A 17,254-nucleotide genomic window follows, 5' to 3' on the forward strand; every position below is an offset into this window, starting at 1 on the left:
AGGATTCATGGTGTCAGTTCCCTACAGCAGTACTTCGGACATTAATCGAGTCCATGCCACGTCGTGTCGAGGCAGTTCTGCGTGCTCGCGGGGGCCCTACACGACATTAGGCAGAAGTAACAGTTGTTTTTTTTTCTCTCTCTCTCTCTCTCTCTTCTCTTCAGTGTATTAAGTTGGTGCATAAGTTCGTACCGTTTTTGTTTCGCATGTTGGTATTAGTTGTCGACTGTCATTTTCTATTTGTTGCTGAATATACATATTGTCATTTTGTCATTTCGAGATAATAAGTGGAGCTGTGGCTGTTAGTAAACAGATTGCCAAATGGTGAAATCGGAACACTGCCGACATACTCTTTTCTTGGAGTTCAATAGAGGTATGACAGCAACGGTAGCAGCCAGAAACATTTGCGTCATGTATAACTCCTGTGGAAGGTGCACGGCAAGAAAATCGCTTTCTTGTTTTGAGGAGGGTTGTATTGGCATTAGTGGCTCTCCACGTTCAGGAAGACTTTCGGGTTTTGATGAAGATCGTTTCCACGCATTAATCCACAATGATCCACAACAGTGTACTTGAGAACTGTCAAAGATGATGAACTGTGATCATTCCCAAATCGCGTGACATTTGCGTGCCGTGAGGAAGGTTCAAAAATTAGGTGTATGAATATCGCATGCAATAAGCCAAAAATCACAAAAATCAGCGGGTGGCCATATGTGCGCCTCTGCTTGCTCGCCATCAATTGACTAGTGAACAACAACAAAAAAAATGGTTCAAATGGCTCTGAGCACTATGGGACTTAACATCTATGGTCATCAGTCCCCTAGAACTTAGAACTACTTAAACCTAACTAACCTAAGGACATCACACAACACCCAGCCATCACGAGGCAGAGAAAATCCCTGACCCCGCCGGGAATCGAACCCGGGAACCCGGGCGTGGGAAGCGAGAACGCTACCGCACGACCACGAGATGCGGGCACTAGTGAACAACACCGACCATTCCTGTCTTGTATTGTTACCGGTGACAGGAAATGGTGTCTTTGTGCTAAAATAAGGGAAAGGGAGAATTGGTAGAGCCCAGATAAATCAAAGACCTGCGCTCATCCACAAAACATAATGTTATGCAGCTGGTGGAACACGACGACGATATGGTGTACTATGAACTGCTTCTCCGAGGTGCATCCATCATTGCTGATATTTACTGTCAACGACCGAGGCACCTTGGAGATGGAGTCCAAGAACATCGACCAGGAAGTCTGCGTGAAGTGATTGCTACTCTACGACAACGCCCGCATTCGGCTAGACTGATGTAAAACGCTATATAGGAGTTGAGTTGGGAAGTCATTCCACATTCATCTTATTAACCTGATTTTGCGCCCTGAGATTTTCACCTTTCCGCTCCCTAACAAACAACCTTCAAGGAACTTCCTTTCCGGAAGAAAATGCGCTCCGAAACCAAGTGATTTCAGCAGTCGTGGAATCGAAAAGGTACCCCAGCAGTGACAGACTGTTGTAAATATTGAAAGAGTATATATTATTGATGACTAACGTCCTTGTTTTAAGTATGAATCGTGTTTATTAAACTTATGGAGAAACGCTGAGAAACTTGTGCACCAAGCCAATATATTACTATCCGGCTAAACTGGTTCATGGTTCGTCGTGCATGGTCCCAGATGTATGGTGACCATATAACGACTTCCACGGACAACAGAAACTTATTTTTCCTCATTTCATATATTTGCTAAAGGAATTTAAGAATTTAAAATGCTGTATTAATCTACTCATAAAGATGTATAATACTGCGTTAAATATTAACGTAGCAAGACGAATATTACAATTAGAAACTGTGTTTAAGTTTTCAGACAGCATTAACTCCTGGGGTGCAATTGCTCAGACTATGTTCATACAGTTTGGCAAAATAATGGCAGTTGGTGACTGGCAACAAACATTAGACATAATTTCAAACCTTTGTGGAACTTTTCTAGCTCACACTGTTCACAAAATGATGAAAGGAAAAATGTTTATCGCTAACCACATTTTCGCTGTTGATGCAATAAAACTTCAACATCAGACGTGACGTTTTAATTTATTATTTCTTTACCATTAAATCTATTTGCAACACATTTTCCAGTCAGCAAGCACATACTTCGCTGAACGTACCTGAGTAATTGCTGGCGGCGTTCGGAAATAATGGACACTACTATGTGTTTATCTTCACAGGAGCCATTTATTGAGCAAACGAATAAGCATTACTTTACAGGTATTCCCGGCCAATGTCTATCCACTTTTGTCATCGCTCTGGCAGCTACCGTATCTCCGTTTCAAACAATTATCTGGGAGTATCCCGGCACACTTGGTGAACAACTGCATAAAGTTTCCCATCCAGATCCGACGAATGTGGAGGATATAGCAGCACACTCCGTCTTCAGGCCACGAGTGGTCTACCGGGACCATCCGACCGCCGTGTCATCCTCAGTGGAGGATGCAGATAGGAGGAGCGTGGGGTCAGAACATCGCTCTCCCGGTCGTTATGATGGTATTCTTGACCGAAGCCGCTACTATTCGGTCGAGTGGCTCCTCAATTGGCATCACGAGGCTGAGTGCACCCCGAAAAATGGCAACAGCGCATAGCGGCCTGGATGGTCACCCATCCAAGTGCCGACCACGCCCGACAGCGCTTAACTTCGGTGATCTCACGGGAACCGGTGTATCCACTGCGGCAAGGCCGTTGCCAATATGGAGGATATGGTAGCACAATAAATCCTAGTTTAAGCACGGTGGCAGTGGTCTGGCGACAGGCATGTGGTCGCACGTTGTCGTTAGGAGGAGAACGCCACGGCCCAATTTTCCGTGGCGGCATTGTTGAATGCATCCGTGGAGTTAGTGCAGTGAACTGCAGCACTGATCACTGTTGACGGTTGTATTGCGGGAGAGCCAATCCGCCAACAATGTCCCTTCCTGGTCCCAGAACACAGTCGCCATTTGTTTCTGCACGAACGTTCATGGCCATGACTTCTTGTGAAGAGAGCTCACAGTATGCTTCCACTTAATAGTCTTTGTTTCTTGGAGTCTCGTTGAAGAACCATGGATCGTAGGCAGTGACAAAATGCCCAAAGAACTCCGCTAGGTCTGCACTGCAATGTTGCATCAACGGTTGGTATATCTCCACACGCTTCTGTTTCTGCGCAGTGGTGGCGGAATGGGGCACCTATTGTGCACGCACCTTTTTCATCTTCAGATCCTCATGGATTATGGTGTAGATGGTTCCCCGTGATAGTCCTCTTGCTTTCTCTAGAACATCAAACGTGATTCGCCTGTACCCCATTATCAACACATTGACACGTTGTTCGACGGTCAGTGCTTCTGCTTATTTTAGTACAGTCCTTGCCACCTCTGGACTCTGATACCTAACGTGACACAGATGTGGGACTTGGTGCTGTTTCTCCACGTATGGCTACTAACCTCTTGCGGACATCTGAAGCAGTCACTACCCCCACCTCCCCTCCAGAGAAACCATCCTATTTACCGTTACCCTTGTCTGCTTCCAGGTTGTCTAATCAATGTCCACCAGCATACTCACAAGCCGGAACAAGTGCCGTCACAATGCGCCTCCTATTGGTAGCTGCAGTACCCTCTGGTGGCGGTAGGCAGTACTAGGGCTGTTAATAAAATATCGATAAATCGATATTTTCTAAAAAGTCATCGATATACAACGGCCATATTTTCTTCGCCAATATCGAAATGTCAGTATCGAGTGCCGACATTCTTATTTTATATTATATTTTTTCGCAATTTTCGATTTTTTTTTAATTATAGTAGAATATAATTTTACTTTCACTGTGTGAAAATGTCTTACTACTTTTTGAACTGTTATCACGTCAGGCCTCTCTCTTTGACTGTATCAAGCAAGTACAAATGGCACAAAGATGAAGTCTGATTGCACTTGGGGGAGGGCGAATGGAATAACAAGAGATCCGGTGTCATGAAATAGCACACTAGTTGCGTTAAAGATTCACACCAGCTACGTTAAAACATAATTTTTAATGGAACTAGTGAGCTATTTCTTCACATCGGCATTCTTCAAAATCAGCTGCTGAAACTGAGGACCAAAAATCTAACTGACAAAATTGGTGTTTGCGGTGGCCAGAGATGTGTGAGGGGAAATGCTGACGTAATCACTCTCATTCTCATGTGTTAATTTACTACTGTTATTAAACTACGATTATTACTCACAATTTTTTGTTTGTGTCTAAACTCCTAACGTTGTTTCACACGTAAGTGTTCGATTTTAGTACATCACATTTCGGTGTCGCAGAATTCATTTTCGTATGCGCGTTGTATAGCATGAAACCGGAAACACATTCCGTGTCACCGAAGTGCAGTGTACTAAAATCGAACAACTTTGCCTAGAAGAACGTTAGGAATAAAGAAGGAAAGAAAAAATCGCACTAACAATAGTAATTTAATACTGTTTAAGAGTAGCAATTCAAAATAGAACACCTGTTTACGATCTTCGAGAACAGATTTGTAAGAAATGCCGGACCGTTACGCCACAGCACATTCTGCACTGGACACAGTCATAAAAAAAAATGGCTCTGAGCACTATGGGACTTAACTTCTGAGGTCATCAGTCCCCTAGAACTTAGAACTACTTAAACCTAACTAACCTAAGGACATCACACAATTCCATGCCCGAGGCAGGATTCGAACCCGCGACCGTAGCGGTCGTTCGGCTCCAGCCTGTAGCGCCTAGAACCGTTCGGCCACTCCGGCCGGCACACAGTCATACAATCTGCTACTTTGGATCTCCCATATTCAACTGAAACAGCACCCTCTTTCGCCGGATGAAGAGGCTATTGCATGGTAGCATCTGCAAAGCGAGGACGTTGTAATAATGTAATGTTTCTTGTACGCCTAAAATGCAGACTTCTACAAGCAAGATCTCTCCGAAATCAGCAGTCGATGGGAAAAATGTCGCACAGACGGACGAATATGCAGCATAATCGCATTCCGTAATCGCAGCTTCAGTTTTCCGACGTGATGATTAAAATTTAAAGACTACATCTGGTTCATAAGCCAGGAAGTTGATGATTTAGGATAGAGGATGCAAGTGACAAAACTGGAGAACTGCATCAAACCCACGGTGGAGTTGATGAGTGGACCAACAACAAGAAACTTGGTACAGGCTTAATATGGATTTACTCTCCGCTAAATTACATGAAACGTGATGCTGATAATCCGACGCTTGCTAACAACAGCGCTGTTGAACACTATAAATGCAGAATCATCAACAGCAAATCTCTCCTACATTTTACACCGTCTAATGAAGAGTATCCAGACACCTATTAGTGGACATTAACATGTGATGTGGCCACCCGTCTGCTTCATGACGTCCTGAACTCTACTGGGGTTGGGTTGTTTTGGGGGGAAGAGACCAGACAGCGAGGTCATCGGTACCATCGGATTAGGTAAGACGGGGAAGGAAGTCGGCCGTGCCCTTTCGAAGGAACCATCCCGGTATTTGCCTGGAGCGATTTAGGAAAATCACGGAAAACCTAAATCAGGATGGTCGGACGCGGGATTGAACCGTCGTCCTCCCGAATGCGAGTCCTGTGTGCTAGCCACTGCTCCACCTCGCTCGGTAACTCTACTGCGGACACTTTCTATGAGGTGTCTGAATGTCTGTGGAGGAATGACAGCCCATTCTCTCTTAAGAGCCGACACAAGAGAAGGTAGTCATGTTGGACGCTGCGATCTGCAGCCAAGTCGACGTTCCAAGTCATCCCTAAGGTGTTCCACTGGGTTCCGATCGGGACTCTGCCTATTTCAACCCATTTCGGGAAGGTTAACTGTCCCCAAACAATTGCCTCACAGATGCTACTTTATAGCAGCACTGTCATGCTCATACCATCACTCATCATGTCCGAACTCATCCTCTACTGTACGCGGTACACAAGGCTGCAAAATGTGATCATTTCCCTCCGCACTTGGCGTTTTCTAAAGCACAATAAGAAAACCACACCATAGCCACGAAAAACGCTCCCATAACAAATCACCAGATCCCCAGTATTTCACTGATGTCACTTCAGATGATGGCGTTCACCAAACCCGAACGTTCCACCGGATTGCCAAAATTCATCGCTCCAAATCACTTGTTTCCCGTCGTCCACTGTCCAGCGACGTCGCGCTTTATATTGTACTGATGGAAGCACATTGGAACTCCCCAGCGATTCCTTCCGCTGATTTCATGCGACTTTTTACAGCCTCCTTCCGCAATGCTCAGCGGTCCCCGTTCGTCCGTACATGAACTCTGCATGGCCCTAGTTTAGCTGTGGTAGTTTCTCCGCGTTTCCACTTCACAGTCACATCACCAGCAGTGCAGCTCGTTGAAATGTCCCTGAAGCATTTGGTATTCACGTGACATCCATGACTAGTCCACGTTCGAAGTCACTGAGCTCTCCCTTGAAGGTTGAACTGAAAATACAGCACATTCTGCTAACTGAAGCCAGAACTCTCCGGCCGCACTATGGACCGCATGCACTGTAATTTCCGGGATTCGCGGTTCTAGAAAGGTGTTTCCAGCTTTCCACCCCGACGGTAAACTGGCGCAGTAATACATGTCTGCTCCCAGACGCCGGCTGGATAATCCGGGTGCCACATTTCATAATGAGGCAGACAGCGCGGAACTCATTACGGGGCCACACCTATCTAGCTGTGGGGAGAAGGAGGGGGGAGGTCCAATTACGTTAATACGGGCCGCACTAACCACAAGCTATATCGCACGAGAAGCGGCGAGGATTAAGGTCTCGTTGACGAGATCGCACAAGCAATAAAGGGGGTTCCATCATTTCCGGAACTAAATGAAAGCAAATGGCAAAATGCAGACATGCCGCGTCGACTGCTGTTTCGTATAAATGACGTGGAGTACCTTTAGCAAGATAAAAGAACTCGCAGGACAGAATACTACTCACCCTTTGAAACAGCACACTGTTCGCTTCTGAATGCTGTACATGGTGTAAAACTTGTACTGGCTCGTCATATCATGATCCACCGCTGACATGGCAGTAACGTATTTTGTATGTGGCACGAAAATATGCAGCCAGAAGCAATGAATTTGTCACAAGACTTAGGGATGTAGTAAGAAGTAAGACTACAATGGTCGCCAGGCGATTTCATCTCTCCTCCAGCCAAATGTAAGTCCAATCTCGAACACATGCGCCAAATCTTTCGACCTTATGGCACCCTATTGGCAACGGCCTTGCCGCAGTGGATACACCAGTTCCCGTGAGATCACCGAAGTTGAGCGCTGTCGGGCTTGGCCGGCACTTGGATGGGTGCCCATCCGGGCTGCCATGCGCTGTTGTCATTTTTCGGGGTGCACTCAGCCTCTTGATGCTAATTGAGGAGCTACTCGACCGAATAGTAGCGGCTCCGGTCCAAGAAAACCATCATAACGACCGGGAGAACGGTGTGCTGACCACACGACCGTCCTATCCGCATCCTCACCTGAGGATGACACGGCAATCGGATGGTTCCGATGGACCACTTGTGGCCTGAAGACGGAGTGCTTTATGGCACCCTATACAGTCTAAGAAAAAATACCTACCAGGAAGGGGATATCCGAATGCGACAGAAATCAGTAGATCTGATGTACATGTACACACAAACAAATGATTACAATTTCAGAAAAACTGGGTGACTTATTCCAGAGGAAGAGCTTCACAAACCAACCACGTCAACAACGAGTTGGTCCACCTCTGGCCTTTATGCAAGCAATTATTCGGCTTGGCATTGATTGACAGAGTTGTTGCATGGCCTCCTGAGGGATATCGTGACAAATTCTGTCCAACTGGCGCATTAGATCGTTAAAATCCCTACATGGTCGGAGGGCCCTGCCCATGATACTCCGTGCCCAACTGGGGAGAGATCCGGAGACCTTGCTGTCAACGGTACGGTTTGGCTAGTATGAAGACAATCAGTAGAAACTCTCGCTGTTATGAAAGCCCAGGAAGGCTTGCCATGAAGGGCAACAAAATGGGAAGCAGAATGTCGTCGACGTATCACTGTGCTGTAAGGGAAACGCAGATGATAAAAAAAGGGGACCTACTATGAAAGGAAATGGCATCCTGACCATCACTCCTGGTTGTCGAACCGTATGCTGGGCGACAGTCAGGTTGGTTCTCGATCGCTGCCCAGAGCGTTCCCAGATAGTCTTTGGGCTGGAATCTCACTGAATGGAGTGGAATTGTCTTCGGTGATGAGTTCCGCTTCGAACTGATTCCCAAAGACCAGCGAAGACGTGTCTGTAGATGCTCTAGACAGCGATGGGATACCATCCTGACTGTCGCCCCCCTGTACGGTCCGAAAACCGGGAATGATGGTCTTGCGTGCCATTTCTTTTCAGAAGGACCTCTTTGGTTGTCATCCGTGGCACTCTTACAGAACGGCGGTACGTCGGCGATAATTCTACATTCCGTTTTGTTGTCCTGCATGAGAAGCCAACCTGGCTTACACTTCAGAAAGATAATGCCCGCCTGCACACAGCGACAGACTCTACTGTTTGTCTTCGTGCTTGCCAAATCCTGCTTTTGCCAGTAACATCTCTGGATTTTGAGCATTACGGGCAGGGCGTGTGGGCCATCTCGGGATTTTGACGCTCTAACGCGGAAGTTGGACAGAATTTGGCACGATATCCCTCAGGAAGACATTCAACAACTATCAGTCAGATTCAAGCCGAATAACTGCTTGTATAAGAGCCAGACGCGGTCCCCCGCATTATTTTCTTGCTCAATTTGTAAGGCTCTGCCTCTTGAATAATTCGCCCAATTTTTCTGAAACTGTAATGATTTGCTCGTCTGTGCATGTACATCACATGTACCGATTTCCGTCCCATTAGTATTATTCTTTCGTGGTGTGGCGGTTTTCTTTTTCCTTAGAGTATTCGAGGGTTGGAACTTAAATAGTGGCAACTATTTATTTACAACCCGTACAAAAGAGTTACATGTTTGCACCTGTTACTGTCCTTCAGAGTAGTCACCAGCGTTGTGTAGAGCCCGTTGCCAGCGATGTGGGAGGCGTAGTATACCGTTAGTAGAGCCTGTTCTGTTATGGTGCGAATGGAGCGGTCTACTGCCTGTTGAGTCTCTGGAACAGTTCCGAAGCGACTGCCACCGTCAATGTACAGTATTACTGTTCGTTTTTGGATCGCCTGCGACCAGCTTTGCGAAAGAAGCGGCGACACTTTCTGCGCAACCCACCCATCATTTTGCACGACAATGCGCGGGCGGATACAGCGCAAGCTGCGGCTGCTCTGTTCGGTCGATGGGACTGGGAAGTACTGTACCGTCCACCATACTCCCCGTACTTAAGTCCTTGTGACTTTGATTTGATCCCGAAGATGAAGGAACCACTTCGTGGCATCCGCTTCAGAACTGTTCCAGAGATTCGACAGGCAGTAGACCGCTCCATTCGCACCATCAACAGAACAGGCTCTGCTAACGGTATACTACGCCTTCCACATCGCTGGCAACGGGTTCTACACAACGCTGGTGACTACTTTGAAGGACAGTAACAGGTGCAAACACGTAACTCTTTTGTACCGGTTGGGAATAAATAGTTGCCACTATTTAAGTTCCAACCCTCGTACTTGCGAAACATAAGTCACCCTGAGACTTATGTTACAAGAGAGACTGAAGGAAGGCAAACTGAAGTTCATAGCAGTCGTTGACAAAGAAAAGCTTTTGTCATCGTTGACTGGAATACACTCTTTGACAGCACAAGGTGGCAATTATTAGTACAGAGAGCGAAAGGTTTTCTATAACTTGTACTGAAACCAGCCGACAGTTCTGAGTCGAAGGACGTGGAAGGGTGGCAGCGATTGAAAAAAGAGCGAGTGAGGGTTGTAAGCTATCCCCGATGTTATTCAACACGTGCAGGAACAAGCTGTGAAGCATTCAAAAGGGAACTGAGGCAAGGGGCTCAAAGTTCGTGGAGACTAAATGAAAACTTTAAGGCTTGCTAATGACGTTGTCATTCTGGGACAGACGACAATGGGCTTGGAAGAGCAGTTTAATGGAATGGATGGTGTCTTGGAAACAGTTCATAGGCTGGACATCAACAAAAGCAAAACATGGGTAATGGAATTAGTCGAAGTAAGTCAGGGGATGCCGCGCGAATGAGAATTGGAAATAAGTCACTACTGCTTTCATATTTGAGCAGCAAATTAAGTGACGATGGCCGAAGAGAGGATGTAAAATGCTAACTGGAAATTACAAGAAAAGTATTTCTGAAAAAGAGAAATTTGTTAGTGAGGGTCAGGTTAAATGTCAGGCAGTCCTTTGCGAAGGTATTTATCTCGAATGTAGTCTTGTACGGAAGTGAAACGTGGACGATCTACGTTTCAGACATTCGATGGAAAAGCGACCAGCAGTATGCTCGTACTTGCACTTTCGTTGTTCACTTAACTAGACTTTTTTTCTCACTCACATAACATCAATCGCTCGTCAACAATTCCACTTATTTTATTTCTCTTGTTCTAGATCACTGGCAGTCAACCTGATCCCTATAGTCCACTAGCGGGCGTTCTATCTTTCATGGTGGGCCGCAGGTCGTAAGGATTTTTCTTCAGTTTTCAAAAATTCTGATATAACGTATTTTGTAAGTAACAATTATCATATTCTTTAACTTGCTGTAACTCTGATTTATTAATTTTGTAAAGTAAAGTTACCTCCATATTCTACAACTTTTTTGTGTTGGTAAGTGTACAGACGAAACGTGTAAACAGGAATAAATACAAAAAAAACCTACCATTTACACGTTTTTCAAATTTCACTATTATATGCACAATAGACATGTTAGGATTAGTGTACAGTATAATCCGAGAACGAATACAACGAACTGTAAAAAAACATTGTCTCAAAAATAAAGCAAAAAATACTGCCACTTTGGTAGTTAAGTGAAAACTACAAACATTACGTGGTCTTCTCTCGTCGCTGCTTAATTACAAAGTTAAAATGAAAAAATAAAATATTTCACGAGTCGCATATCTGAGGCTCCAGCCGGCGCCCCCATGCTTTCACTGTTTCTGTCCTCCCCGCCTTTGTTTGCAGCGGCTAGCAGAGGAATGCTTTTAATTACGAGCAAAGGTTAGTTGTTTGCAACAGAGAAAAAAAAACATATTTCTGCCACCCAGTCCCCACTTCTGTCCGTGTGATTTCTCTTTCTGCATCATGCTATAACAGTCCGTTATATCGGCTTTTTTATTCCAACTAAAATGTTAACTTAAAACAAAAGGGGGGAGGGGGGGGTTATGAAACAATGTATTTGTTCCTGCGTAGCAGAAAAGGAGGAACACGCGAGGAAATTCCTATTATTAACTTGTGTGTCAAAACAATGTTTCATATAACTAACTGGCAAAGAACATCAGAGATGACACCCACCATCGTATACAGGGTGACTGAGCACCGGAGTAGCTGATGTAGAGGCTATAAAAAAACTGACAGTTGCAGTTTTTTAAAGTAATAATTTAACACCGTACTATAATACAGTCAGTCGTTACCTTCTATTCGAACTGCAGTGCTGTTCTTTAGAACAACTACAATTTTTCGAGTGGTTTACGTGATAGCTGAAGAAATCTCGGATTTTCCTCGATCTTTTGATCGCCCCCATCTACTGACTTGCATTAGTACTTTCCACGACGTAACTTAACGTTTTTAATGTACTACTGAATTAAATAATAAAAATAATTGTAACACACAGACCACAATTTTTTCTTGGGTGCACGCAATGTATAACAACCAACAACTAAACATATACACTGAAGAGCCGAAGAAACTGGTACACCTGCCCAATATCGTGTAGGGCCCCTGCGAGCACGCAGAAGTGCCGCAACACGATGTGCCATGGACTCCACTAATGTCTAAGTAGTACTGCAGGGCGCTGGCACAATGAATCCGGCAGGGCTGCCTATAAATCCATAAGATCTCTTCTGAATAGGACGTTGCAAGGCATTCCAGACATACTCAATAATGTTCATGTCTGGGGAGTTTGGTGGCCAGGGGAAATGTTTAAACTCAGAAGCAATTATGGACATACGGATGTGGCATTGTCCTGCTGGAATTGCCCAAATACGTCGTAATGCGCAATGGACATGAATGGATGCAAGTGATCAGACAGAATGCTTACGTGCGTGTCATCTGTATCGTATCTAGATGTATCAGGCGTCCCATATAACGCCAACTGCACACGCCCAACACCCTTACAGAGTCTCCACCAGCTTGGACAGTCCCCTGGTGACATGCAGGGTCTAGGGATTCATGAGGTTGTCTCTATACACGTACAAGTCCCACCCGCTCGATACAATTTGAAACGAGACTCGTCCGACAGGCAACATGTTTCCAGTCATCAAAAGACCAATGTCAGTGTTGACGGGCCCAGGAGACGCGTAAAGCTTTGTGTCGTGCAATCATCAAGGGTACATGAGTGGGACTTCGGCTTCGAAAGCCCATATCGATGATGTTCCAGTGAATGGTTCCCACGCTGACATTTGTTGATGGCCCAGCACTGAAATATGAAGCAATTTGGATAAGGATTGCACTTCAGTCATGTTGAACGATTCTCTTCAGTCGTCCTTGGTCCCGTTCTTATAGGACCGTTTTCCGGCCGCAGCGATTCGAAGGTTTGATGTTTTACGCCACTCCTGATACTCACGGTACATTCGTGAAATGATCGAACGGGACAATTTGTACTTCATCGCTATATCGGAGATGCCGTGTCCCATCGCTCGTGTGCCGACTACACACCATATTCAGACTTACTCAACTCTTGATAACCTGCCATTGTAGTAGCAGTAACCGATCTAACAACTGCGCCAGACACTTGGTGTCGTATATAGACGTTGCCGACCGCAGCGCCGTTTATATATCTTTGTGTTTGAGTACCAGTTTCTCTGGCGCTTCTGTATGTATATAAAAACACAAGTTTGGTTTGTCCGTATGTGCTGCTACAACTCCGCAAGGCACCCCGCAACCCCAAGACCATTATGCGGTATGGTAGCTTTCTATCCCCAATCCACGAAGAAGATTCTGGTTTGAAACTGCAAGGGTTGGATTGGAAGATATGGCGTGTGAAGAGGGTATTCCACCAATGGATTTCTTGTGGGAAGTCGGTGAAGCAGCTAAGCACCCAGTGCTGCAGTGGATTAGGTTCGCTAGAATGTTCCATCCAGAATGTTCGACCATGTTGTAGAATCTTCCGTAATGTTACAAAATACTGTACTCTAGAAGATTCGATAATGTTCTAGGATGATTGAGAATCTAAAAGTTCCAGGATGCTCGAGAAAGTTTCATTATCCTGTGGGATACTTTCCAGATCAGAAGGGTATACCGTCTGAAAACCTTGTAAGGGTGTTGAACCGTAGGTTGTGCTGAGAAATAACTGTTAAGAAAAAAAGATTTAAAGATAGTGATTCACTTTTATGTTCCCCCGTATTTTCAGGGTTCCGCGCCTCATTCAGTAAAATCGGAAATGTTATAGGATCACTTTACTATCTTTGTGTCTGCCTGCCTATCTGTCTTTAGAATTGTTAAGACCTCTTGTTCTCAGGAGAGGGTTGGTTATCAAGTTGAAATTTATATCACATACTAAGCTCTACTGCCCCTTGGTGGTATGATAAACTTTTAAGTCAATATAATCAAAAGATACGGCTATTTGTGCCACTTATTTCGATACTTCCAAAGTTAGCCATCGTAACCTGCTTTAAAGTTCTTATTTTTATACTCTCTATTATTTAATGACCGTTTTATTAATGTGATTGCGTATTAATTGATTTTTATTTACGGTTTGTTTTAGCGATTCCTTTTCACTGTTTGCTCCTTTGATTTGAGTCCTTTTAATTATGTTTGCGATTGTTATGAAGTCTATATTGCTTACTGTTGTCCTTTAAGTTAAAGAACGCGGTAATACCAAATGCGTTTCGCAGTAGCAGATCTCGTTGAGTGTCCTTGCTGGAACTTCACCTGAAATCGCTAAAGATAATTTATCGCTCTGCGGAAATCGATCGGTACAGCCAAGTGCTATGCTGTGTGATGTGTATGGATTGTGGTGTCCAACGTAAGTTCGTGAAATTATTTAGGTCTGCGGAGAAATATTCTCGACGAATCCCAAAACCGCGTAAAACTGCAGGTTCGCACTATCAAACCACACAACACTTCCGAACGACTTGCGTCTTTATAATCACTGAATATTTCTTTTGAAATGATTAAGGGTTATGAACTCGACACACCTGATACTCCTTTTGTGCTTTTATATGTATTTATTTTCTTCAATACCATAAAACATAGATTACTGCCTTAATGGCGGCTTCCATCAATCTCCTCTCAATCCGACATAGGACATCTCTCTTCCAATGTCCAACATCGCATGGAATAATTATTTCTTTGCCGTAGCTTAATACTGTCTGTATATCTTTGTTATCGAGTTCGCACGGAGATGCTTAAATTCCACAGAGTATTTATATCTCGCGCATGTATTTTAGATTTATCGTTGTATTGATAGTCCGTCGCACTTTATGTATGGGTTTTTGCATCACGAAACGCTTCACTGTAACATGCTTATCGTAAACCTACAATCATAAAATTTGGCACGAAGCAAGGTTTCACAGTGCGAGTAAAGAAAAAAATCCGAAAATTGATAATCTGTAATTCTAACACATGATCATTTTTTTGCTATCTACTGTCACTCAGTCAGCTTGTCTGTCTATCAAGACATGATGCTGTGGTATATCGAGAGGTTGTAACAATGGAAAATTGTACTGAAATACAGGAGGATCTGCAGAGAATTGACGCATGGTGCAGGGAATGGCAATTGAATCTCAATGTAGACAAGTGTAATGTGCTGCGAATACATAGAAAGAAAGATCCCCTATCATTTAGCTACAATATAGCAGGTCAGCAACTGGAAGCAGTTACTTCCATAAATTATCTGGGAATACGCATTAGGAGTGATTTAAAATGGAATAATCATATAAAGTTGATCGTCGGTAAAGCAGATGCCAGACTGAGATTCATTGGAAGAATCCTAAGGAAATGCAATCCGAAAACAAAGGAAGTAGGTTACAGAACGCTTGTTCCCCCACTGCTTGAATACTGTTCAGCAGTGTGGGATCCGTACCAGATAGGGTTGATAGAAGAGATGGAGAAGATCCAACGGAGAGCAGCGCGCTTCGTTACAGCATCATTTAGTAATCGCGAAAGCGTTACGGAGATGATAGATACTCTGCAGAAGAGACGTTCAGTAGCTCGGTACGGGCTTTTGTTGAAGTTTAGAGAACATACCTTCACCGAGGAGTCACGCAGTATATTGCGCCCTGCTACGTATATCTCGTGAAGAGACCACGAGGATAAAATCAGAGAGATTAGAGCCCACACAGAGGCATACCGAGAATCCTTCTTTCCACGAACGATACGAGACTGGAATAGAAGGGAGAACCGATAGAGGTACTCAGGGTACCCTCCGCCACACACCGTCAGGTGGCTTGCGGAGTATGGATATAGATGTAGACCATTTTTTCTCAGAAAGGGTAGAAATATCAAGTTGAAATTTATGTCAAATACTGACGTCTACGGGCTCTTGGCAGCGTAAGTAAGTCAGTGATCATCAAACTGCGGCCCGATCGGGTGTTATCATTTCTATTTTATAATAATATGCTTCTAGCGACTACATGATAGCGGGTTCCGAACGTTAAGAGTTTGAAGAGTGTATTTTACTTCCTCAGTAACAAAAGAAATTCTTACAGAGACTGTAATATTTGAAGACGTGCTTAATGTTAATTGACGCTGGCCCGAAGTTCGTCTCTTACTTCAGGTCCCGCATGGTAAATAGCGTGGCTATTGCAGAGCTAGAAGAAGTGACAGGGGGAATGTTTTCTTTTTTGTCTTCCAATGCTGACAATTCTGGAACGTGAGCAACTCACACCAATCAACTAATGTGGTATAAATGTCACACGAAAGCAACACAGATTCTTGAATGCGCATTATGAAGACGATCATCTTCAAATGTGGTAGGTTTTCGTAGCAAGTAATACGAAATCAAAATAAGACTGTTGTAATACAGTGAAATGAGCAGAAGAAAAATGACATTCAAAACATGTAGTGAACATTTTGTCTTAAATTGTAATTACTGTTCTTAATTACTATAATGTAGTTAGTTATATAAGATATCAAGTATTAACAAAGTCATATTATTGAAAAATGTCTATGTTCCACCTGGCCTAGTACAAAAGCCCTATTGAAAACGGTATGATAGCAGCGTGTTCTTTCAGATACCAGGGCGTGAAGCCACGAAGTGCGGCCAGGTAGCAGAAACACACACACACACACACACACACACACACACAGATGAGATCCTGTTGCGATGGCACTGGCCACATCAACCTCTTAGGTACGGAATATTGGTCACTATGTAAGCCTTCAGCATAATGCATTTAGTTCCTATATCATTTTATTCTTTACTTCAAAATATCTGGAATGATACATTATAAATAATGTATATACAAAAAGTGTAACTTATAAGCTTCTATAAAGAACGATGTCACTTTACCACGCACTCCCCCGCACCGCCCCCACCTATGCAGCCGGAGGTGGTCACCCTATCAATATTGGCTCACGAGCAAAACAGTTTGACGACCATTGTTCTAAGTCAATGTAGCCAAAAGATATGGCCTATTATATCACATATTTTAACACCTGCTAACTCACACATCAAAACCTGTAGGTGAACTACATACAGGGTGACAATTACTGAACTATATGAAATGAAACCGTCATGACTTTTTGAACGGTTTGCGTTAGGACGTTCAAAATGCACGGTTCCTAGCGGGGAAAGGCGGGAATTAGTATGCGCATGCGCACACGCCTTGTTTTTGTGCGCTGTTTCCACGTGAAAATATCACAGTACAGCGTGCCTGAGCATATGGAGCTTGTGAAGGCCTACCGTGCGAGCAATAACAGCTCAACTGCGGTTCAAAGGAAGTTTTCGACCGAGTCCAAGCTGAAGACAATCGGTCCAAATGTGCTAACAATCAAGAATTTAATTCGCAAGTCTGAAAGAACGGGATGCGTTTGTGATAGCAGTGTTGGCAATGTCGATCGTCCAAAAAGGATGAAAACGCCTGAAAACATCGAGAACACACGTTTCAAACCAGCCCCAGGAAATCGATCATATAGGTTGGAATCAACCAGGAGACACTGCGACAAATTGTT

At 44.2% G+C, this 17,254-nt stretch overlaps 1 pseudogene; it reads right to left on the reverse strand.

Annotated features, from left to right (window-relative positions):
- Positions 1–2,611: 2,611 nt before the first annotated feature.
- Positions 2,612–2,729, reverse strand: LOC126204564 (5S ribosomal RNA; annotated as a pseudogene).
- Between the last annotated feature and the right edge of the window lie 14,525 nt (positions 2,730–17,254).

The sequence above is a fragment of the Schistocerca nitens genome, chromosome 9, assembly GCF_023898315.1.
Source record: "Schistocerca nitens isolate TAMUIC-IGC-003100 chromosome 9, iqSchNite1.1, whole genome shotgun sequence".
In the NCBI taxonomy this organism is placed as follows: domain Eukaryota; kingdom Metazoa; phylum Arthropoda; class Insecta; order Orthoptera; family Acrididae; genus Schistocerca; species Schistocerca nitens.